At 36.1% G+C, this 26,078-nt stretch overlaps 1 protein-coding gene across 2 annotated transcripts in view; it reads left to right on the top strand.

The window, feature by feature from the left end:
* Positions 1–26,078, top strand: part of SPPL3 (signal peptide peptidase like 3) — a 96,188-nt gene that overhangs the window by 21,672 nt on the left and 48,438 nt on the right. The gene's annotated exons all lie outside the window — the stretch shown is intronic.

Genomic DNA, 26,078 nt, shown 5'->3' with positions numbered 1-26,078 from the left:
GTTTTGGAAAAGTTATGTTTCGTTAAAACATGATTAATGTGAATTTATAATGGGTTTATTTTTAATGTTTTTGGTTTTACTTCTAATGCGATAAATATCAATAGATGTAATATACATAAACAAAAACTTTTGGGGGCCCTTAATAGGAGTCCTGAAACCAAAAAGTTTGAGAACAGTTTCTCTAGACACTATGGATATTATTTTGCATTGTAATTATTGTTGACTTATTTACTCTTGTTTTTGAGTCTTAGTCCTTTCAATTATATTGTCCAAAATTCTAGAATTGAAATCATGTGGAGAACACAAAAATTTTGAGAACTACCACTGCCCAAAGCCGTGTTGCCAGTCCTTTGAGAATTTTCTCTTACCCCTGACTCTTATGGCCCTCCTGTTGTTCTTTTTGGTATCTCAGAACTCTTAGGTATGAGGGATCCAGAGCATATTCGAAGGGTATTTTCTGCTCTTCTCTTCTCCTTATGTCTGTTACCCTCGTTGCTCCTGTAGTATAGTTAATTGCCCTCAATTTTAAATTAAGAGCTTGTTCTTCAGAGATATTTCAGGTATCTTTTAAGTTTCATAGTTTTATTTCAGATGGTTGGAAGTCTACTGGTGGGACTTTGTACATTATTATGTATATTGAGGCAGTCATGGTCTGGTGGGAAAGCTTATACAGTAGGAGTTAGGAAATCTGCATTGTAGTCATGAATATGCTTTTAATCAGCTATGAAATATTTTGTTCCCTTGGTTTCTTCATCTGTGAAGGACAGATGGTAATTACTCACCCTTACTTACACTTTACTCATTCAGCAAATAGTTGTTTTTTTGTTTGCTTGTTTATTTAAAGTATGTGCTTGGTAGAGGAGATGCAAAGAGGAATCAAGCATGAATCCTGCTCTCAATGCTTTCAGTGAACTTGGGGTCTAGGAGGAGAAGTTATGTCATTTTTGCCTTGCATTTTGGTTATTCGATGGATGTATCTTATTTTAATTATTTGACTATAACTTTATTGAAGGTAAAATCTTATTTTTATACCCTTAATAATGTATACCACCACAGAGCTTTGCACCTATTAGGCATAGGAACGATTTCATAACCCAAATAATGAGGGACAGGATTAACATGTTTGGAGATTGGATTTTTTGTGTGTGTTATAATTTCAAGGTTGTGATTTAAAAAACAAAAAACCACAGATTTGATTGTATACTAAGTATAATATCAGATGGTATCCTCCCCTACCAGATAAACCAGGACTTGGTCCTATGCTATGATGCATGTAAAATGAAGGCATCTTACCCATGTGGTATCACCATTGGGCACTATAGTTTACTATAATAAAGCAAAGATTCACCACAGCCTGGTTAACATGACTAGAAATGTGGCTGCTGTCATAGATAAGGAAATTAGGCTATGGGATTCTAAAAAATCTACTTTTCCCTTTTATTGCCAAAAGTCTTTCCAAGGCACTGTCCTTTTGGAGAATTTTGAATTTTGTGCTTTGTTGCCTTCCTAGTTCTTTTTTTTTCCCTTTTAATGTTATAGTACAGGAACCAGCAACCTGTTTTCATAAATAGTTTTTTTATAACACAACTATGCCCATTTGTTTTACATATTATCTATGGCTGCTTTCATGCTATAATGGCAGAGTTGAGTAGTTGGAACACAGAGTATGTGGCTTGCAAAGCCTGATATATTTACTCTCTGGCCCTTTAAAGAAGAAGTTTGCTGGCTTCTGCTTCTCAAACTATTTTTGGTGAAGTACCAATTCCTCCTTCCTCCCGCTTCCCAATTAGTCACAAAAGATTTATTATTATTATTTTTTTTGTAAAATACACTAAAAATAAATTACCAAGGGGAAAAAAATATAAACCTTCAATATGCATGCCCCAAATTTTCATTATTAGAGACAACAGACATAAAACTACCAAATTGCTGTTAAGAGTTTCTCAAAACTTATTTTGAGTTTCTACTTACCTTGATGTGAGTCAGTTACCAATAGTTTTGTTACCCAATGTGAGTGCTGAACCACATTTGAATACCCCTATTCTAGTAGTCAGCCACTTACTAGAAAACTTTGGAATTTATACAATTTATTCACCCCTTTCCTGAAAGAATTTTTGTAGACCAAGTATTATACATTTATGTATTTCCGGATGAATATGCCAAAATATGCTGAAGATATAGCCTGAGAGTAAATCTTCCAGTGGTAAGCCAGTCCTTCCTGGATAATTTGATGTGTTCTTTATTACCTTAAGTCCCTTCCCAGTGACTAAGTAGATGTTTTCTCTAGTTTTTAGACTTAACATCGCTTCTTTAATAATAGGGATAATATGGCTGTAGATAGAAGTGTTCATAAAGAACTCTTTTAAATCACTGGTTCCTATAGGATTTCTGTTTCAGGTACTTGGTTTTTCTTTTTCAGTTTTTCTTTTTGTTGTTGTTGTTAAACTGTACATACTACTATATACATTTCGTACATATGCTATATACTATCACAATTTTAACCTGTTATTGCTTGAAAAACATTTAGATTTAGTCATCTTATTTAGGAAGATATGTTAGCACTTATTTTTATATTTTGCTTTTAAGTTTTCTTTATAAGTAAAATCTCTCTGTTGGAAAAATTTCTTTACATGCCTCCAAGAAACATGAGACAATAAAAAATGAGAAAATAACTATTTATCATAAGGACACTAAATACACTGACTAAATAAGAAAACACTAATAGATTATAAAAAGAAATTGGTTCTTAAAAAGCTAAGCAAATTTACCATATGACCGTGCCATTTCACTCCTACTAGTCTGGCTGCCTGTAAGTTCTTGGCTCACATTTGATTTCCTCTGCTGTCTTCTGCTGTATAGTGTTGTTGTCAAAGACAAATGATACTTCGATAGCCTTTCCATTACAGGTGATTTAGTCTTTTGCCTGAATGCCAGAACTTTTACCTTTTAAATAATTCAGTAATTTTACTAGAACATGGTCAATAGGGATTGATTGTATGAACAAAAAAGGGGCCATAATACTAAACCTGACAGGCTAAGGGGGTGAGCTGGCAAGGGGCTTGGCAGGCCTTACAGACTCATGACCAAAAGTAACCACACAAAATGGTCTAATCACAAATTTGTAACTGGGCAGGCCATGGTGGGTAAGTCACGTCCCAGGCCTATAGCTTCTTTAGCAAAGGTCAGTCTTTACCTTAATTGAGCCCTGTCCATTGTTCTTATGCATCTAGGAAACATTCCTTGCACATATGAGAGTAATTTTCTTTTCTAGGAGACTCAGTGCAGGCACCAGAACATACAGACCACCAGAGCACAAGACCACAGAATCCTTTATTGTATCTTGTTCTCTGCATCCCATCTCCATGTACTGTAAATGTTAATTAACAACGATCCTGTGCCCACCAGTGTAAAGGAAGTATGTGTTTTTCCATGTTGCTTTTTATTTAATCTTCAAGATTTCCTCATTTTGTTTTCTCCCACTTCCTTAATCTACCACTAGTGGATTTCATGTTTTTTCCTTTGATTCTAAATGCATAAAGGGAACTGCAAAACTGTCATTCTCTGGCGCGTTTTCTCAGTCTGTTGAGATTTTGCTTCTGGGCATATCCTCAAAATTTTAGCTCAGTTAAACCCTTATCAGACTTTTCTATAGGTTGGACTTTCTTTTGTCAATAGTTGATTCAGTATATAGTTTCAAATTTTTTATTCTATCAAGTTTTTCTTAAATAATGGTTTTTAATAGTTCTTATATTCCATTGCTTTGATTTTCTTCCTCGGAGACTCCTATTATACACATGTTAGATCTTCTTTGTCTTCGATAGATGGCTACTTTAATTTTAAACTTAAAAAAAATTATTTCTTTTTGATATTTAAGTTTTTCCTCCTTTGCACTTTCTGGTTTCCTTAAGGCATTCTTTGTTATGTGTTGTTTGTTCATTCTTGTGTTTCTTTTAGTTCAGACTTCATTTCTGAAATAATCTTTTATTTCTAATTTTTTCTTCTATCACTGCTTTATTTTTCTATCTCAGATTTATGTTGCCTGTTATGTTTTTTTAAAAAAATTTTAAGCTGGTTTTTGAAATACTGCTTTATAATATTTATCTGTTTTAAAGCCATGTTTTTCTGGTATGCTTTCATTGTCTTTAGGGATGCTATCTGTCCTCCCTTCCCCCTTTTTTTCTCATAATGACTTGAAATATAAACATTGCTTTCTTTTGCTCATTTTAAGTGAAATTAATTTTCCTGAACTTTTAGAGGTGAGTTATGATAGCTTTTTTAGCTTCATGATTCTAGAGTTCCCTCTCGTGAATTTTCTGGTGGGGAGGAACAGAGGGAAGCCTTGTATTTGCAGACATCTGTCCCTTACTCCTTCCAGTTCTTTATCTGGTCTGTCTTCCACCTCTGTCTCTTGTCTTTGTTCTGCTTAATTTGGGTTCTGTTCCCAATAGTTTCTCATCAGTACAAGACTTGGTCCTGAAAGGGAGCTTCCGATGGTTAGGTTTTAATTTATAGGACTCAGAGTACTCTAGCCCCTTTAGACTGCCACAGCACAGCCTCCCTGCACTCATCCACAAGTTGGAATGTGCAAAATTCCTTTCTGTTTCAACCATTAATCTCACTTTGGCCCAGTGCACTTTCCAGTGAGTACCTGTTGTCCCTGGGGATTTTCCTGATTTCAGGTTCATCAGATACCCTGTTGCTTTCCTCTGCTTCTTTTCACACAAATGACAATTCCACATGAGTCTTTTTCCAGTCCTGTAGTTTGTCCCCACCTGCTTGTGTTTTGGGTTTCATGAGGATATTATATCACTTAGTTTTGTTGTAGATGCAAATTTTCAGTTTTGCTATTCAGATTGCGCAGTCTAATTTTATGGGAGAATTCAGGAGGATTCAAAAACAATTGTGCCCTGGGTGCTGCCATCATGCTAAATCTTATCCTATAAATAAATATTCTTAAGAATATTTCCTTTTGAGAGGGAAAGTGGCAGAAATTGAGAATGATAGAATTTTGTTTTTTAATTTCATGTGTGCATGTAGTCTGTTTTACACGATATAGTGGGAAAAAGCTTGGGTTTGAATTACTATTTTAATCTATTAGCAGTACCAAACAGGTCTGAATTATTTAACTTTGGAAACATGATCTAGTCTGTGTTTAATATGATTAGCAAAATTCATAATGGATTATTCTTTGGTTCTGAAAACAATTAGATAATTTAAATAGTGTATATCTTGTAATTGTTTAAAATGTCAGAGAGGGAGGTAAATGGAGGAGAAATTAAGTTAGAAAAATTTTCTGTTTTTACCTATACCTTAATTAGGTAACTGTAAATGAGGCCTTGGATAGTAGTGTACAGATGGTTAATTTACTATTAACCATATTTATGTTTCTTGGTAGTCTGACCTTAATACATCTAACAAAATGATTTTGAGCGAAGTAACTATGACCTATTATTTAAGATATCCTTGTTTTTGAAGTACTTCTTTTGGAAGTGATATCAATATCTAATCTTTAAAAACCTAGGTTTATTTCACTACAGTTTCAAGGAAAAGAGTTTACTTCATCCACTTTACTTTGTTTCTCTTATGAATTAGTATATCTTCAGCTACAATTAACAAAAAAAAATCCTGACATGACTGCCTTAAACAGTAAGCTTGTTTAAAATGGACAAGGATTATCTGTTGTGTTCATTGCTGTATCTCTAGTCAGTGCTTAGAAAATATCTGAATAAATGAAAATGTCATCAGTACCTAAAATATCTGAATAAATAGATAAAAATGTTATCTCCGCTATAGTTGTCAGGCAGCTCAGCAGTAGTATCAAGGGCCCATGGTCTTTCCATTCTGCTGTGCTCTCTTCACCGTATCTGCCTCGGCTGTAGGCTTGCCGCCCTACTATTTTCAAGATGGCTGCAACATTTCCTAGACATCACATCCTCAAGACCACATCCAGAGAAAGAAAAAAGAACTTTCCCTTCCTGTATCTTTTTTCTTTTTTTTCTTCTTCTTCTTACTTTATTTTATTTTATTTTTTATTTTTTGGATCAAGGAAAACCTTTTCCTCCTGCTTCATTGGCCAGAATCATATCATAAGCCTAAGGCAGATCACTCCCAGTGGGGCTGGAGTCTCCAGGATTTGCTTCAGTCTGTGCTGTCCAGTAATGTAGACCGGCTATTTAAAATTACATTTATTAATATTAAACAAAATTACAGATTCACTTCCTCAGTTGCACTCACCACATTTCAAGTGCTACTTTATTGGCTAGTGCTGATACAGAAAATTTTCATTAGTACAGAAAGTTCTGTCGGACAATGCTGGCCACAATTCACCCTCTGGACCTTTCAGAATTACATTTATTCTAAGACATTCTCTAGGCTGCCTTCTAGCATTCCAGGGACATCTACAGGGTGAATAGGCACAGTATCTGACAGTGATTCCACCCTAGTGTGGCTCCTGGTCTTCAGGTACACCATTGCTTTGCCTAAGTGACATGTTTCCTGCCCGTGTGAAAAAGAATAAGGCTGTTTTACTGCCTGAAAGAGGAATGAACACATTATTGAAGCAAATATTGTTTTACCTGAGACCAGTAATTTTATTTGAAAATTAAGCTTTGAAGTCATAATGCTAAATAGCAGGGACCTGTGATTTACTTGAAAAAATTGGTTTACATACATTTGTCTGTTTCTAATTGGGTAGTTGAAAAATGCCAGCAAACTGATATTTCTGTTTATTTTGCTGTCCAGGAGCTCTTATAATGGGGATCTACTTCATAGGTTATTAGAACTATGAAAGTGGATGTGGGTTGAACTGTTTTAGTGCTTTCCATCATCTCTGTATCATTTTTACTCAGCTGTTGATCATCACGGTGGCAGAAAAAAAGATATAATCATTGGTAAGTCTCCTTTACTTCCTAGTCAGTATTACACTTTTGGGGATCTTGTGATCATTCCATACAAAGCAGAAACCATGGCTGAAAGAATACTGATTTTCCTCTTCTCTTTCTTTCATACTAGAGGTAGTGTCAGACAAGCTCTGCATGCTTCTTCCTTCTCTCTCTTCCTTCCCGTTACAGAGAGTCCTCACTAGTTACACACATATACTGAGAATCCTTATTTGATATATACTGATGAATACCATCAGTATAAGAATAGTCTTACTGAGTAGGTTTTAATTATGCCAAAACCAGAATGCTCTGCTTTGGAAACACTTGACAGTGGCTATTATTTAAAGGGACTAGGAAAAACAGGAAGTTAAGCTTTCTATTGTTTATACCTTTGCAAAATTCTGTAGTGTAACAAAGTTTAGACTTTGGGCCATTCCGAATTTTGGGCTGACTGAATTTTAGGTTGACTCGGCAGCCATTTTTGTTGGAGTCTTTTGGAAAATCTTTTTCATAATAATAGGATGCTTCTGTGCTTTGCTAAAACATACTGAATGTAATTAAAGCATTTATTTGACTGTTAGCACATCAGACAGTTGCCCATCAGTTACCATTTTACCGATTTGTAGATGTAGAAGCAATAAGAGAGAGGTGACCACATAGCACATCACTCCTGACTTTTTTTTAAAAAAAATCTGCGCCGTCTTCATGCATACTTTTCCACTTAATTTCAGCAGAACTGGATTTACTTACATCTGGCTGTTAATATAATTTGACAAGAACCACCAAAATTTATTAGTTTCTTCAACAATCTAAAGCAGTTTAGGGGTAGATGGGCCATGTTTACAAATTTAATACCCTCCCACTGAATGTTGAGAATTATTCTGGCCCTGGATGGTGAACTCTTGGCGTTTCCAAGCTTTAGTTTCCTCTGCCCTCTCCTTTCCCCCACTTACAAGTATTATTCATTCCTCACATAGCTGTCAGCCAAGGGCACAGTGGTAACTTGCACAAACCACAAGGAGTTCAATTTGAGTAGCTCAGCTTTCTTCTGTTTAAGGAAGAATTGAACTGTCATAGTTTTATTTTTTTCTGGGTGTTTTTTGTTGTTTTGCTGTTTCAAATACAAATTCATCCTCTTACCAGCTTTCATAATATATTCAGTAGGTTTTCTAAATTGCCATCGAAAAATGAATTTTATCTGAAATACTGGTTTTTAAAGTGTTATTCCTGTACTGTCAATGTCAGCATCACTTGGGAACTTTTTAGAAGTGTAGATTCGTGGCTGTGCTTCAGATCTGCTGAACCAGAAACTCTGGGGTGAGGTCCAGCCATCTGTGTTTTAGCAAATCCTCCAGATGATAATGATGCACCTCAACTTTGAGAAGGACTGATCTGGAAGATCCATGAATTTACTTCTGGGACAAACTCTGAAACTTTCCATGTGCTTCAATTTGCATCATATCCTAAATTAATCTTAAAATGATATCAGAAGAATTAGGAAATATGGCAGTTTGTGTTAGTGTTTTACTTTGTTACTACTGTATACATTTTTTAAAGTTAGTGAAAAAGTTAATGTGTTTTTGATGTTCATGTCAAGTGTGTGTTCTTGTGACATTTTAATGAGTAATTAATTCCTTTGAGCAAATAAAATCACTATATTTTTGTCTAACAGGAGTTTTCTGCCTTGAGATATAATATACTTCTGGAGACTTAGAAATAAAAATCCTTATTATGTAGAAATTCCCCTTCATCTGCTCACCTTTCTCAGGAGAAAACTGGGTGAGCAGATACCGTAGTGATAAAGACTATGTCTTTAATAGAAAATGTCAAGTTGGCAGGCAAATATGTGATAACAGAGTTCTCTATATTGTTTGTCTTAGCCCATTGTCTGCAGATATATCTATGCACTTTGCATGCTGAAGAGCATAGGCCTGCCTACCAGGCACTGTGGGGTGCCCAGCAAACTCACAAGGGCATCATAGGATATGATTTTAATTTTCCAGGGAAACACAGTGACATCTGTCTGACATCACACAAACTGCTAGGTTAAGATAATTAACAATTCAGCATTAAATCACTACATTCCTCTTGAGATAATACCTTATTTTTGCAAAGCTGGGATTTTGGCCATTGTCATAAATAAAGCAAGCACTAAATGTAAATCAATGTGAAACAGGAAGGGCGGCAGTGTGATCCAAAGAGTCAGAAGTTCAGAAGTTGTGGAATACCCAGAAGTTGCTAAATTAAGTTGTTAGGGCATAAATACTAATTTAGATCTAATAGAACTGTTAAGAATTTCTGTTGGCCTAGCTCATGCCCTGCAAAAATGACCAAGATTCTAAGGGAGTCATGAATGGAGAAAGTTTAGGAACCTCTGGTTTGTGGGGCTTGTGTGGGTGCGCTCTCTGTCTCTCTCTCTGTCTCTCTCTCTCTGTCTCTGTCTCTCTCTGTCTCTCTCGCTCTCTGTCTCTCTCTCTCGCGCTCTCTCTCTCTCTCTCTCTCTATATATATATATATATATATATATTTAATTGCACTTTGTACTTTAAGAATCGTAAAAGGTTGTTCAAGAAAATGAGAGGAGAAAGGCCAGGGAGTTAAAAGCAGCATGGTGGAGGGGAAGGCAGTATGTGGTGATGGTATGTGGTCTGAAGGGCCATATGCTTTGGTTTCATGTCCTGATGTTTTGGCTAACTATATGACTGGCCAAGAAATTTACTTTTCTCGATCTGCTTCATTATTCATAAGCTAGGAATGATAACACCTCATAAGGATTAAATGAGATATTGTAGATGAGTGTGCTTTATGGAATTCAAAATCTCTACACAGTTATGAGGAGAGCTGTCCACATCCTAATTCTTATTACCGTGAATGTGGTAAAAGAGACTGCAGATGTGACTACGTTAAAGATCATGAGGTGAGGAAATTATCCTGGATTATCAAGATGGGTCCAGTATAATCACAAAGATCCTTACAAGAGGGAGGTAGGAGATCAGAGTGAGTAGTAGGAGATTTGATGATGGATGCAAGAGGTTGGAGTGATGTGATAAGGGGAACGTGAGCCAGAGTACAGGCGTGCCTCTAGAAGCAGAAAAATGCCTGGAAACTAATTTTCCCCTCAGAGCCTCCAGAAGGAACCAGCCCTTGCCAGCACTTTGATTTGTTGTCCCAAAAGACTCGTGGCAGATTTATGACCTCCAGAATGATAAGGGTAGATTTGTGTTGCTTTAAGTCACTAAGTTTGTAGTAATTTGTTACAGTAGCGATAAGAAACAAATTTAGGATGTTAACTCAAGTTGAAAAGGGGCAAGTTTCTTTAAGAAACCATTAGTCTATTATCAAAGATTCAAAGTTCTTTTTTGTAGTGTGATCTGGAATAGCAGCAGTTGGCTAATTTGACTTTCTACACCGTGTCATAAACTTCCATGGTGTGGATATGTAGAAGAAATTTCCTTTCACCTTAACACTCAAGATGGTTCTAGAGACTAAGTAATTAGGTTTGAAAGGAGGGGTGGGGTGGTCTCATAAGGAACTGAGTTCCCTTGGCAGCTCCTGGAGGTACTCTTTACTGATCATTCATCATATTTCTAAACCTAGCTTGGTTCAGCAATTACTTAAGAACAGTTTCTCCAAGCCTAATGTATTTTAAGTTTGCACACCAGGGAGTAGTATTTCAGAACCACTCGGAAGTGCAAACTTGTGGTTTTCCGTGACCCAGTGATTCAGCTGAGGGAAGCATCTGACCAGTGTTTGCCTGTATGTGTCTGTTATAGTGTTAGGAATGGTTATATTTACTGAGTCCTTGTCAACTTCCTTTCAATCCTAGATTCGCAGATGAAAATATTTCATACTAGAAGCATGGTTTTATAAAGCAGCTTCTGTCACAAAGAAGTAGTAAGGCTTGAGGATGTGAAAACTTTAGGGGGAGAGTACGTGTGAGAAGATTTAGAGCCTGTAATCCAGAGTTTTCAAGAGTTTCAGCAACACAGAATTTTCCTAGTCTCAAAAGGTGTATAGGCCATATGTATTATTTACTAGTCAAACTAATTCCCAGGTAACTATAATGTCTAGTACAGAGCAGACATTTTCTTGGGCATATTCTCAGATGCCACATGCAAAGACAATATGTGAGTCTCTGTTTTAAATAAAACCAGAGAAATTTGGATTTTCTGAGTAAGATTTATGATCTTACCTGTATTTGGCTATATATTAGTAACCTAACTGTCCCAAATTAAGCAGTTGCTGTGGTAAACAGATCACCCATTTCAGCTGCCTCTGTGAAGGCTCAGTAATCCATTAGTAGCTACTCAGATAGTAGCTTGGGAAACTGTCCTGCCAGTTGGCTACAGTTTTGTAGAGGTTGGTACCAATTACATAAAGTTATTTATTTATTTATTTTTTTACCTTTAGAAGATTGACTTAGTTTAAAATACAATGCAGCTTTTTAGAGTTGATGATCCTATCTCTAATAACGTCGTTAAAGGGAAGAAAGAATATTGGATATATGTAATTTTGGCTTTAGTTTAACTTTTATTAATTTAAAAGTATTTACATAATAAGTTTGTATTACATCCTGGGCCCCGAAAGGTGGTTTTTAAAAAGAGAAAAACTGAATGTCATACACATAATCTCTGGCTTGCTCATTTTTTGATCATCAGTGTTATTACACATAGAGGGACTAGAGTAGTTTATGCAGTTTTTTAAATAAATTTTTCCTTTACTGTTTGCTTACTTTCTTTGCTATTTCCTTATACACTAAAAGAGCAGTAATTTAAAGCACCTGTGAGAAACCTAGCCTTTCCCTCTGTAATCCTCTGGGTTTTACTGTGACTTTTTAAAAATGAAACAGTCAGAAAGCAGTTACGAAAAGTACAATTTTGGCTTCTTTTTATCTTAAATGTATACATTAATTTCACAAGTCCTTGTAAAAAATGCAGATGATTAAAGTAGTATAGCAGTTCTCAAATAATTGGTAAGCTAGCTCACTTTGGGGTGAACTTCTCAGTCATTCAGACTAGACAAGAAATAGCAGTGCTCATATCCCACCGACCCATCCCCTGGCCCCTTTTCCTATGTTGAAGGAATGTAATTTGAGGTCTTAGTTCTGTAAATATGAGAGTAATTCTAGACCTATAAGCATTCCTGTAGTTCTCAGTTTATTCTAGGGCTTTAGAATCCAATGGTTGTGGTTTGGCCTGTTTTCTCAAACTTGCCTTGAGATTTATATCCTGATCCTGGTATATTAGAAAATGACTATTGAAGAAAATGAAATTAGATACTGTAAGTACAGTTTAGCTTACAGTGCCAACTAGAGCAGTCTTGAGATTCCCTGTTAAGGCAGTGCTAGTGAATCTTCTTTCCCTTTAATAGATTCTGGCTGATGAGTTCATCAGGAGGTAGAAAATAGTCTAGGTCAGAATTCACTTTGACTTGTACGCATGGACCACCTTCTCATCGCACCTCATTGCTGATGAACAAGACCAAGGGTGGTTTTGTTTGCATATGCCTTACTTTTCATTTTCTGTCACCAGACACTTATAAAATTACTCTCTACTCAAGCCAGGGATTATCCCCGTTCATCTCAGTAGTTAAGATAAACACAGTTCATATTCACTTTGGCACTTTAAAAGCAAGGGTGCCTACCCAATGTGGTTATGGTATGTGTATAAGTTCAGGAAGATCAGCTCTGCTATGGAACATTATGAATATTGGCATTATTTTTTTAATTAAATTAAATGGCCACCTCAAAAATAAACCTAATCTGCATTTCTACCCTACCCAGAGAGACTAACTAAATGCCTTTTTCTTTCTCCTCTTTTCTTTTACTTTTCTCTCTAGTTTTAGTATTCAACACTAAAATCAGTGTTACATCTTCTTTTGTTTTATTTTGTTTACTTGAATCTCCTTTTTTCTTTTTTCCTTATATTTGGTTCTGTGCATAGTGAAGCTTGAGGCTATTGGTGCAGCTATTCAGTAACAGAAAACTTAATTTATTTGTTTTTTATAAGTCAGTCCTATTTTGCTTTTTCCTGAGCCTGAGGGAAATCTTAGAAGAGTCCAGTGAGATTTAAGTTATAAACACACTACTTAATTACTGTACAAACTTAGCCATGGAGTTTACTGTCACAATGTAAATACCCAAGAGAAGGCCTGAAAGAAGAAGCCTCCACACTTCCACCCCATGAACTCTCTTGGGTTTTCTTTTCCTGCCCTCTATCTGGCAGACAAAAATTGGAATCTTTTCCAAGAACTTCAGCGAAACTGGTTCAGAAACTTTATAAATAGCTAAACTAAATGCTCAAAACTCTATTCGATTTCACTTCGCTGACTTTCTCCAAGTCATTTTTTAAAACAAACTTCATTGTATTCTTAAGACATTTAACCTGATTTGTTGCAAGTTTTTAAAACTCCAATTTTGAGATTTGTTCCTAGTCTTAAGTAACATATGCTAAGTAAGCAAAACATCCCTGGCTCACTGTTCTACTCTCCAAAACCTTTATAGCATAAAACTTGTTCAGGCTTTAGACAACTATTTTAAATTGAAATAGCAGCTGTGTAAATAAACCAGAGACTGTAGGTTATATTATCAATTAACATGGTAAAATTCCATTGCTTTTAATAAAATTAAAATTTCATTTGAAGAGCTTGACATAGATCTTTGATAAAATTAAGTGACGCACTCAAATGTGCCATATTGTGCCTGTGTTCGAAATGAATTTTAAAAGTTAGAAAATTATCAATCTCCTTAGAGTGTCCCTACTTTTCACTTATTTAGTTATTTAAAACATATACTGAGCTCTGGTTATGTGCCAGGCACTCTTCTAGGAACTAGGGATACAGCAGTGAACAAGGCATCAAAGCCCCTGCTCTTGTGGAACTTACTTTCTAGGGGGGAACAATAAAATAAGGAAAATACCAATAATGAATTCTAAGCAGAGAATTAATATAGAATGGTATGGTAATTGAGATGACTCTGAAATTGGGTAGACAGGTGGCATTTAAGCTAATGTCTGAATAACAAGTCCAGCCATGCAAAGATTAGAGGAAGTGTATTCTAAATGGGGAGTAGTCCTAAACTGGAAATGAGTTGGGTATTCAAAACAGAAAGGTGGCCAATGAGGCCGAATTATAGTGTTTTTGTTGGTATGGCAGGGGATGAGAGATGCTGGGGTGGGAGTGATTCAGGGAATAAGGGTAAAATTCAAATTAGATAGACAGGGACTTGGGTTTTAGCAGTATATTGGGAAGCCATTAGAGGACTTTAAACAAAGGCATGACAATGATTTTTAGGCAGAGAGAGAGAGAGAGAGAGAGAGAGGAAGAAGAGGAGGAAGAGGAAGAGGAAGGAGAATGGAAGTAAGACCAGTTAGAAGGCTAACTGTTACAGTACGTCAGGATAGAGATGGTGGTGACTTATAATAGAGATAGAAGTGGAAGGATTTGGGATATTTACTTGATTGGGATATTTCTCCCATATTTACTTGATTGGGATATTTACTTGGGTTGATTTACTTGATACAATCATTAGAAATAGTGTAGCGTCAGAAGAGGAGGAGACAGTACCCTGAGGACTCCAGGAAAAGAGGCAGCAAAGGAGACTGAAGAGGAACAGCCAGTGAAGTGGGGGGAGAACAGTGGATTGTGGCATCAGAGAAAGCAAAAGTTGAATATTTCAAGAAGGAGATTGCAAATTGACAAATGCTACTGAGAAGTAAAGTTAAATAAGAACAGGGACATTAGCTTTGAGAGTCACTCATGATCTAGACAAGAGCATTCTCAGTGGAGTAGCTATGAAGAGAGAATAGAAGTGAGGAAGGAGGCAGTGATTCTAGACAGCTCTTAAATCACAAAGGATTGTATCAAGAATAGATAGAACAGATATTATGTTCTCTAAGAGAGAACAGGGACAGCAAACATGTACTATGTTCCTAATGCGGGTTTACAAAAATGTCACTATATAATTTATGTATGTGTATTTCCTAACTGTAGACCCAAGTATATATCACTAGAACTGTGATCTGTCGCTATGTGAAAGTATTGAATGGAGCATAGGTACAGTGATCCTTCATGTAGCTGCACTCCTAGGGATGTGCTAAGTAACTCACTCTATTGGGGGCAATAATTTAATATATTTCAAGCTAGAAATAGTGCAAAAGGCGTAGTTGAAGTTGTACGTATGTGTGTGTGTTTACTGCTTCCTACAGCTTCCAAATCACCGATCAGGTTTTTTTCTCCCATATTAAAAAAATGCCTTCTTGATGTTTTTCTGTTAACCGAATGTTTGCTAAAGCTTTGTCTTCTGTATTTTCCCAAAACCTGCTTTTTCAATAGCTTCTTGGTGTATAGTATAATGTTCTGCCACTATCTGAGGTTAAGGAATATGTCTTTAACTTTATGATATCTTGTTGACATTGTTACTTTTATCAATCAAGTAGATCATCAGTGGACTTTTATGGCTATTTTCTCTCTTACTCTACCTAAAAGTTTCAATTTCCTATGTGTGCTTCTGACCCCTGATTTCAAACATTGAGCACTTTTCTTTTTGCCATCACAGTAGCCGTGCTTTATTTTCTATCTAAACTGCGATAGTCTAGCGGAGGAGATGCAGATAGTCTATGTTGGTGCTCAAATTAATTCAGCCTGAAGATGCTTAGATTTACAATTCCAGATAGTAAGCTAGTACTAGGACATGATAGAGGCTTAAGGTGTGTTAGTTGTTGTCATAGTTTGCCTTAAATGTCTAATAATATTGGTGCATGTTTAAATGTGCAAGCCAGTAGTTCTGTGATTCAAGCTATTGATTAGTAATAAAAGCAGAAGGTATTATGTTGATGCTTTGAAGAAAGAAGTTTTAATTGTTAGGTAGTCATATACTTAGACTCTGACTAAAGGCAAATTTAGTTATCACTCATGTCTGACCTTTCACTTTCCAAACTCAGAAACTGAATAGATTTGGATAACAACGGATACTTGTTTTTGTAACATTGGACTAATTGTATAAAGCGTAGACTAGGACTTGCCCAGTTAACACATTTTGTTTCATATTCTGGAACTTCTGATTTACAGTCAAGTAATTTCACCTAATTCATGTGAATGGACAAACTGAGGCAGCTTTTTTTTTTTTTCTTTTAAGGAAAGGATGTAACTTGGCCTTTTGTTCCTCATCCTCCTACAACACGAAGGTGTAAGGAATCTATATAATGAAGTCGGGGGAGGAAACAACCCTCATGTTTTGCCTATATGTAATCTATTCTTTTCATTGAAAGTGCATAGCAAAGAAAACCAGTGAATATAAAGATTTGAACGGTTCAAAACTTTTTAAGTAACAGCTTTGAGATATAATGAATGTACCGTAAAATTCATTCTTTCACAGTATATACAGTTTTGTGGTTTCTGGTCGTGCAGCCATCTTCACTATCTAACCCCTACCCCAAGCTCATAAGCACTAGCAGTCACTCTTTATTCCCCTACCCCCTGGCCTCCACCCTAGCCCTAAGCAACCACTAATCTACTTTCTGTTTCTACTGATTTGCCTCTTCTGACATGTCATATAAATGTAATCAGTTATACAATATGAGGCTTTATGTGTCTCACTTCTTAGCATATTTTCGAGGTTTATCCATGTTGTAGCATGTATCAGTACTTCCTTCCTTTTGATGGCCACAAATAGTCCGTTACGTAGATAGACCACAATTTATTTATGCCTCATTGGTGGACATTGGATTGTTTCTACTTTTGTGTTATGAATAATGCTGCTGTGAACATGTATGTACATGTTTTATGTGTGTGTGTGAACGTGTGTTTTTAATTCTCTTGAGTACATACCTAGGAATAGAAGTGCCCTGTTTTACAGTTTATCTTATTGTTTCATAAATAATACAGTGTTGACTAGTCCAGTGAACGAATCATGTCAGATGTATCTCCATACTGAAAAATTAAGAGCTAGGGATATTATGCCATTTTTCATCTTTGGTTATTTAAAGAGACTTTTATATTTAATGTGAATTGAGGAAATCTCATCGGCTTTTTTGAGTCTGCCCATTTTCTTGGAACGATGGCTATGTATTTTGATAATACTTTCTTTTTTTTAAGAAAAGATTTATTGAAATACATTTCAAGAGAGAAACAGACTACACCAGAGAGGGCTGTAGCCTGTTTTGGTAATACTTCTAATTCTGATTTCACTTTCGCTCCAACTTGATTACTCTAAAAATTTTATCAGTTGAATGTTTGGATGCAAATTAAGAAAAGAAAGTCTAATAGCTTCTAAGCAAGAATGAGGCTATTTTAGTACTGAAAAGTCCAAATAGTGCTGTTTTCAGGCAAGACGTGATCCTCCTCTCTGACTAGGGCAGTATTCCCTGATGGCTTAAACAAAAGTCCCAATCAAATTTTATTGGCTCTGATTAATCTGCCTGGGGTTGTATGCTCATCTTTGGTCAGGATTTGGTATAAGATAGAGCTGGAAATGCAGACAATCCAAGTTAGGGTTCTCCTAGGAAAGGGAGCAAGTGTGTGTACTGATAGAAAAAAATACATATTTCACTGCACTTGAATCTGTATGTGATAACCTACTAAATTCAGAAAGCTTATCTTTTCTCAAGAGACCAACCCTTTTCATTTTCTTACCTTTCCTGAGGATCCTTTATATGTTTCTGCCTTCTTATTCTTAAGTATTTGTTTTGGTAAAGTATGCTCTAGTGTTGTTAAACAAAAATGGTTCTTTCGTTTTAAGAAATGTGTGAGCTGCATTCGTAGTCACCCTGTCGGAGTGTTTTGGGTTAAGCCCAGTGATAGTCTTTCTTGATACAAGGGTGGGGTTTTCAGTGACCAGTGCAGCTTGAGTTTTTTCTAAAGCAGCATCTCTGTGTGACTTCCAGCTAATTCTAATAAATAACAGAGCAAAGGAGTAAATAGGGTGGTTTTAACATCAGTGATAAAATACAAATAAGTATTAAATGAGTTTCTATGTATCATATGAGCTTTATTTGGTTTAATAACTTGTATCGTTGTTAGTCTATTTTTTATTATTTTTTATTTTTTTGGCTGCACTGATACTTCCTATAGTTTTATTAGCCAAAGTAAATTATATGGCCAAACCCAGTATCAATGGGGCCAGGGCATACATTACTCCCACAAATGGGAAGCATTGCAAAGTTACACAGCAGTGAACATGGTGTGTGATTCTAGTAAGGGATGGAGTGAAGAATTAGGAATGATTTCTCCTTAGAGTGACTAAGTTAGGATTATGTAAGAGTCTAATTGAGTAAATTTAAATGATCTGATTAAAGCCACTAATAATGTTCCAACTCAATAATAAATGATATTTTATTTACTGCTACTTCTGAGAAAGCAATTTTGGTGATACTTTGTTCAACTCCTCAATGTCTAAAGACATTTGCTGAGTTACTTAGTGATTCTTACTAAGTACTTACTAATACTAGCCTCTCGTGTAAATTGTAAAAAGAACTGAAGTCCTTGGTCGTGGTCAGTCTTAAATTATTAACCAACTCTTATTCTTTCTCTAAAATTTAACTACTAGTCAAGGTACATATCAGCTGTTAACAATCATTTTATATCAGCTAGAATAGAATTAGTGAAAAGATGGGGCACTTAAAGTTAACATTTTGAAACATCTAGATCATCTAAGTAACATTTCAGGAACATTGTATGCAGTTCCCATAGAAGGAATTATGGTTGTTTTTGTCTTTTACTTTTTAGAACTTCCAATTCTGGTGGAGAAGTGACTTTGTAGATTTTGAGGAATCTAGATTTTAATGACTAGAATAGTGTTTTTCCTACTGATTTAAGTATCTTTTACCACAAGAAAGGGATATTTTGAAAAACAACATTCTATAGAGTATATTTTGGATAACAGTGTTGTGTGCCATAGTTATTAGTTAGGATTAGGCTTTAACTATATGAAATAATAAAAATAATGATAATAACCTTCAATAATAGTGTCTTATACAGGAAAGAATTATAGAAAACAAAAATATTTTTTGTTTTGAAATGCAGCTAAACATATATTTGTGTTTAAAAGAAGCCCAGATTTTAATATATTTCAGCTGATCTAAAACTATTTAAAATGGACCATTATTTTTGTACCACTAGGGAAAAAAAAATTGCTGCCAATTGTAAAATACACTCCAATTTTAGAGATGTTAAAATGTGGGAAAAGTGTGTCATTGACATTATTAACTTTCTTCGTGTCTGGTTTTGTCTCCTCCCATTTCTTTCTAACCAGTTGAAGGAATAATTATTTCATGTCACCTAAAACTTGGGTCAAATGCAAATAAACTAGGCAAAAATAATGCACGATACTATTAATAGTAGCACTTGTTAACATCAGTTATATACCCAGTTAGTCTTTTCTTAAGAAGCTAAGCTAACAAGTCAAAGTATTACTACTCTGCATTAATTACCTATAGCTGTATAACAGCCTATTTCAAAACCTAGTAACTTAAAGTAACCATTTTTAGTTGACATTTTAATTCAGTAATTGTAGATTCATAATGGAGTTGTAAAAAAAACTAATATAGAGAGATCCCATTTACCCTTTGCACAGTTTCTCCCAATGGTAAATTTTGCAAAATTGGTATAATATCACAGCCAAGGTGTTGGCATTGATACAATCTACTGATCTTATTCAGATTTCACCAGTTTACTTCCATTCTGTGTGTATGTGTTGGTGTGTGTGCATACAATTTTGTCACCTGTGTATCTTTGTGTATTCATTCACCGCTGCTGTCAAAGCAGTGAACAGTACTAACACTAAAGGTACCCCTCACGTTGCAATTTCATAAACATAGGCCACACCCAGCTCCCTCTCAGTGCTGACCTGCTATCCTCTCTCCCATCCCTAGCCCCTGGCAGCCACTGTCTGCCATTTCTAAATTTTGTCCTTTCAGAAAAATTATATTTTCTCACGATTCTGTGGATCTGAAGTTGAGGCAGAGCTCAGTTTGGGTGTTTTTGTCTTTTCACGTAGTATCTGCTGGACTCTTCCGGGATTGGAGAATCCAGGATGATGTCAGTCCCATACCTGGAGCCTTGGTGCTGGCTTTCAGTTACTTGCTCCTTCCCACAACCTCTCTCATACAGCCTCTTTTTGTACAGGGCCTCACTCTACGTGTCAGTAGAGCTTGGACTTTCTTACATGCTATCTCATGGCTTTAAAGAAGTAAAAATTGAAGCTGCTAGGTCTCTCTTGACTTAGGCGGAAAACTGACACTGTCTCACTTGCGTAGCAATCTATCGATTGGTTAGAACAGTCATAAATATAAATAGGGGAGGGAAAATAGTCTCTGCCTCTTGGTGAGAAGAGCAGTAGGTGTGTGCAGGAATGGGCGACATTGTTGGTGGCCAGCTTTGTCAACAATTTTCTATGTTCTAGACAAGATCATAGGAATGATGGTGCATGTTTCTGCCTGGATCCGTTATAAGTGTTACTTCATTTAGAAATGTGAATCAGTGTGAATTCCATAAAAAGTACAGTGAATATGACAAGATTACATAGTTTTCTGCTGTTAATGTCTATTTCAAATAAAACAGTTTTTTGCAAGGCAGTTTCCAGAGTTCAGGTTATCAACCAAACCAAACCTAAGGCGTCCCATGGTGCCTGTGGTATTTGCAGAACAAGTAGTTGCTTGAAGTGGCTGTTAAGATGTTAGAAACTATTCACTTCTCTTAAAATTTTCCCCAACTCACTGTTTTCTTGTGATCTTAAAATAGCAGGAGCCTGTATATGTAGTTCTAGATTTCTATAATACAAACTTTTGAGAGACTGTACAGATTATTCTCTTTTCATTAAGTTTTTTAGGTGGGGCATAAAGATATTGTTTTTTAAGACATCTTCAACTTCATAGAAAAAATCTTTTAAGAGAGAATAAGATTGTAGAAGGAAAGATATACTCACAGCTAAGAATTCTAAAGCAGGAGAGTATTTTCTCTTAAGATTTTTTTCAACTATGAAATGATACTTTCTTCATTGTCTTATGAGAGTGGCCGTAGAGTGGATCATTGGACTTCATTGGAAGAATTCTTGGTCATCTGTTACACTGTAAGGAATAAGCTTTCATAGAATTTCTGGAATGAGAGATAACTAGAGAGCTATTGCTCAGTGAAGGCTATGTGCTTACTACACAGCCTTTAGTAAATCATGAGGATGATTGAGTATAGTTGTGGTTTCAAATATAGAAATGAATTCTTCACTCTGAGTTTTAGAACAATATCTTATTTGGCTTATTTGGCTGAAAGTTTCCTTCCTGCCTTTCTTTCTGAATAATTGATTTCACAGACATTTTCTGTGCTCTCTGTGTGGGGGACTGGATTAGAGGAACCATCATTAAAAGAAAAGTTAGAACAAGGCCTTTATTTTCCAGGAGATTGTGTGTAACAGGGCAAATAAGATGTACACAGATAGTTGATATATAATAACAAGGTGGTGACACAGAAGTTAAAAATAAGGAGAGAATGTTAAAAACAATAAGCTACGCTGCCCAAACCTCATTTTTCACCCCTATAAAATAAATGTGGACTGATTTTCTTCCATCTCTAAAGTGCTGTAATTCTGAAATGTATATTTCAATTATTAGAGGCTTATACTTTTTTAATAAGATATATCGGGTTCCATGTGATGATCTGAAAGATTTAGTACTGCATATTTTTGGCATGTTTTACCCACTGTTTGTACACAGTTATGAACACTTGTTCTATTATTCGTTAATGGAACACAGTAACCAAAGGGAAACAAAAGATTGTTTTGATCTTTGGTTAAACCAGAGTAGCTCAAGACCTTCATTTAGTGCTTTTCATACTAATGGTGAGACTAGCACTGCTGATCTCTGTTTACTGTAATAGAAAAAGAGAATGAACTTAAAATTGCAGAAGGAGGTATCATCTGGACAGTGGGGAGGAAATGTCTTCTTTTCTTTTAGCAGTCATCTCTACTTCTTTGGCAGCATCCATGGTTCTCTTTTGCTTTCCATCTCCTGAATGTTAGTGTTCACATGGAAGCCGTTCATGTCCCATCTGTCTGTCTGCTCAGCAGTCTCTCAAAAGGTACTTCAGAAAGCAAAATCCCCGCCAGCTCCCCCTGCAGCCTACCTCGACCCCTGTTGGAGACAACTAAGCAGACTTCATGGACCATTGAGCTCCTGTCAACACTCCATTGCCCTCTTGTTAACCATGGCACAGATGGCTTGAAACTGGTTAGCACTGTGATTGTGCTGAAGAGATTGAAGCTACAAGGAGTAAAAATGAACTGAAGGTTTCTCATATTAGCTTGGTAGCTTGTTATGAACTGAAGACTTAAACTCTGGGGTGAGATTTCTTTTGTTTCTGCATTCCAGATTGTGATTAACATAAACCTAGTTCTTTGAACTCATCAGCTAGGAAGAATTTACAGGCCAAATATCATTTCAGGACATGGTGATAAGTAATCTTGTGATATAAATACTACTTTCCTCATTGGGTTTAAAGGAGAGTGTATGTGAAAGTGTATGTTTAATCTGTGATGCAGATTTATTCCTAATCTGTGTAAATTTACATATTCTTAATCTATGCAATTTTACATATTTTAATCTATGCAAATGTACAGTCACCTTCCATATGTATATGGTAAGGTGAAGTCTCAATTCTGAGCTCTAGCCCCACCTTTGCCCCACCTTAGTCCCACCTTAGTTACAGAAAATACTAGTATATCTCAGGAATTAAATATCCCTCTGTCACTTGAAACTCAGTATATGAAAAACAACTCTTTTTTCTCTGTCCTTCCTTGCATGCGTTTCTCCTCATTTGCTCAGTATTTTTATTGTACTGCTATTCTATCATTTATCAAGCTTCATTCATATTTCTCTCCTCTTCCGCTATACCAAGTTATCTGCCAAACACTTTTCTACCTTTAAAATGTTTCTGGTATCAGCCTTGATTTATTCAGGCATTCTTCCTGGAGTATTATAATAGTTCCCTATCTAGGCTCTCTCCCTGGTCTCTTTTTATTAAGGCTTTTCACCGCCTAACCTGTCTGGCCAACCTTGTTTTCTTCTATTTCTTTTCTGACCCCCATACTTCAATTACTTAACACAGCCCACACTTTCTTGTCATTATGCCATTGTTCCTGTTGTGCCCTTTGCTTTTAAATGTTCTCTCTGCTGGATTCCACATATCCAGATCCTCCGCATCCTTCAAGAACAGTTGAGATACTACCTCTTCAGAAGAGGCTAATTTGACCTCTGCAATTGGAAGTAGTCTCTTCCTCCCTCGTATCTGTCTGTTCCTTTTATCGAAAGATCTCTTTTTGGTTCAGTTAGAATTGTTTACATGCATTTTATCTCCCCATTTAGATTGTAATTTTGAACTCAGGAGCTGCGGGTTTTCACCCTGTCCCCATAGTGCTGATGTAGTGCCTAAAGCAGTCCCTTATACTTCAGAAAGGCTCAGGAAAACATCTGTTCAATGCAGTATTTTTAAAGAGTCTTTCTGTGCAGTTCAGATCCCTAATATTAAATTGTAGTATGTAAAGAAGCCTACATAGTATAGTGAGCTTGGAATTGCTATGAAGGCAACTTTGAATTCTCTCCTTTATTATGAAGATTTCCAAATAAAAAGAAATTTTATTTCTATAACTGTGACATTTTCAAATAACCCATTTTTTAGAGAGGGGCTCACCTCTATTTTTCTTTTTTCTTTTTTTAAATATTAGAGCTAGAAAATATTAGTATAAGGCAAAAACCAATCATAATTTTAGGGGGATTAATGTCATACTCCTTAGTGTACTGCCTAAATATTTATCATGGGAACCAAATTTTAGATACTTGGTGCTTGCTTATTTCTAAGGTTGATATATCACCTGTTTTTATGAATGTTATCTTAATGCTAACTTTGCAGGTATAAAATAGGAATAAGAATAATGACAGTTTTGGTACAGGGTTATTTTAAGTATTCAATAGGCTAATTTACTTAAAACACCTACACAGCACCCCTCATATAAATGGTCAATAAAACTAAGCAGCTATAATTACTTTTAGGAGTTTACAATTTGAGATTTCACATTGTTGGTGGTATACAGGCAGGTGTTGTTGCCGGTTTTTATGTTTTGAACTGTGCTGAGTAGTTTCCTAGGAATTAGTTTAGCCCTGAAATGTTATGTCAGCTGAGAATTTTGGTTTCTAGGTGACAATACTGCAGGAGGAAGCAGGACTGGCTCTCCCTTCAGAGAAAAAAGCTTCCAATGGGAATCCATAGTGGCTTTTTTGTTTTGTTGTTATTATATTCTTTCCTCCTACCTCTCAGATTAAAACGATAGTCAGTGTGAAGGAGAGAACAGAGAACCTTTGCAAAAGGATCAGGAGCTACAGAACTTCAGAGGAACCGATTGCTCTGAAGAGATGGGAGAAATGAAGCAGTTTTTGTTTTTTGTGTTAAGCACACACTCAGTGGAAATGATAAACTCTCTAATAGGAAGTGAAAGCTGGATCAGACATAGGTGGCGGAGACGTGAATTCCCAGACATCTAACATCTCCCTCACATAACAGTGGGGTGAACAGTGGACATAATGAGTGAAATATAGATGTAATAACATGGAAGAATTTCTTCTAGATGGGTGTAAGTGGGACTGGATTAAAGGAGCCATAGACAGTGGATACATTTTTCCCTTTTGTGAAAGAGGAGCAAGCTTAATTTGGGGGTGAGAGCTGGTAGACTCATCAAGCTCCAATGAGCAGAACTATATGATGGCGGAGCTTCTTTCTAGGCTCACAACAAAGTCTAGGTGGTAGGACTTCTAGTTGAAATGGAGGGATGCAGTGATGTTTACAAAACAAAAACTGGATAAATGTTGGCATTATCTCTGTTTTATAGGCTATACACACACACCACCTGCGTGCCTACCTACACATCCCTCTCCTCTTCCTTCTCTCCTCCCGCCCCCACTTTTTCTCTCTCCCTCTCACTCCCCCCTTGTAGCCTTCTTATCCCACTTGATGGTGGCTCCATCTTTCCAGTTGCTTAGGCCAAACTCATGGTAATCATCTTTGGCTCCTCTTTCATGCTCCACGTTCAGTCGATCAGGAACGGAAATTCTGTAGACTTTACCTTCAGAATATAACAAGAATCAGATCATTTCTCGCCACTAACGTGACTTTCACCCTAGTGCCGGTCACCATCTGTCGTCGTTTGCCTGGATTACTACAGTATCTTGTTTTCTCTCCTGCCTTACCCTCACTACAATCTGTTCTCAATACATCAGCCAGGCATCCCTTTTTCCCCCCACTTTTTGTAAAACATCATATTTCTTAAGGTATAATTTACAAATAGTAAAATTCACTCTTTTGAGGTGTAGAGTTCTATGAATTTTGACAACAGTCTTGTACTGACCACCATAATGAAGAAATAGATTTTTATTGTCCTAAAAACTTCCCTCATGCTCTTTTGTAATCAGTCTCTTCCTTCCAGTGCCAGCCCCCACAATGAGTCTTTTTTCTTCCTTTAGTTATACCTTTTCTAGAATGTCATATAAATAAGATCTTTCATTTAGCATAATGCATCTGAGATTCACTCACATTGCCATCGGTCAGCAGTTTGTATCTTTTTATTGCCGAGTAGTACTCCACAGTATAAAGGCACCACAATTTGTTTATCCATTCACTTGTTGATGAACTTTGGAATTAGTTCCAGTTTTTGCAATTCTGGATAAAGGTGCTGCAACCATTCACATTCAGGATTTTGTGTGAATATATATTTTCATTTTTCTTAGGTCTTATTATGGTAATTTGTTTAACTTTATATGAAACTGTCAAACTGTTGTTAAAGTGCCTATACCATTTTGCATTCCCACTGGCAATATTTGAAATTCCTAGTAGCTCATCTTCCTCATCAGCACTGTTACAGTCACTGTTTGATTCTTAATTTGAACCATCCTAATAGATATATAGTTGTATCGATTCTAGTTTTAATTTTCTTAATGACTAATAATGGTTGAGCATCTCTTTATGTATTTATTTGCCTATGTTTTCTTTTTAGTGAAGTGTCTGTTCAGATCTTTCACTCATTTTTTTTTTTTTTATATTGGGTTGTCAGTTTTCTTAACTGAGTTGGGAGAGTCATTTACATATTCTGATTAGCAGTCCTTTATCTGGTACATATCTGCAGAATTTTCTTGCATCCATGAGGCTTGTCTTTTCATTATTTTGATA

This window comes from Rousettus aegyptiacus, unplaced genomic scaffold (assembly GCF_014176215.1).
Source record: "Rousettus aegyptiacus isolate mRouAeg1 unplaced genomic scaffold, mRouAeg1.p scaffold_m13_p_5, whole genome shotgun sequence".
NCBI classification, from domain to species: domain Eukaryota; kingdom Metazoa; phylum Chordata; class Mammalia; order Chiroptera; family Pteropodidae; genus Rousettus; species Rousettus aegyptiacus.
This window is presented reverse-complemented; position numbering and strand designations above follow the sequence as displayed.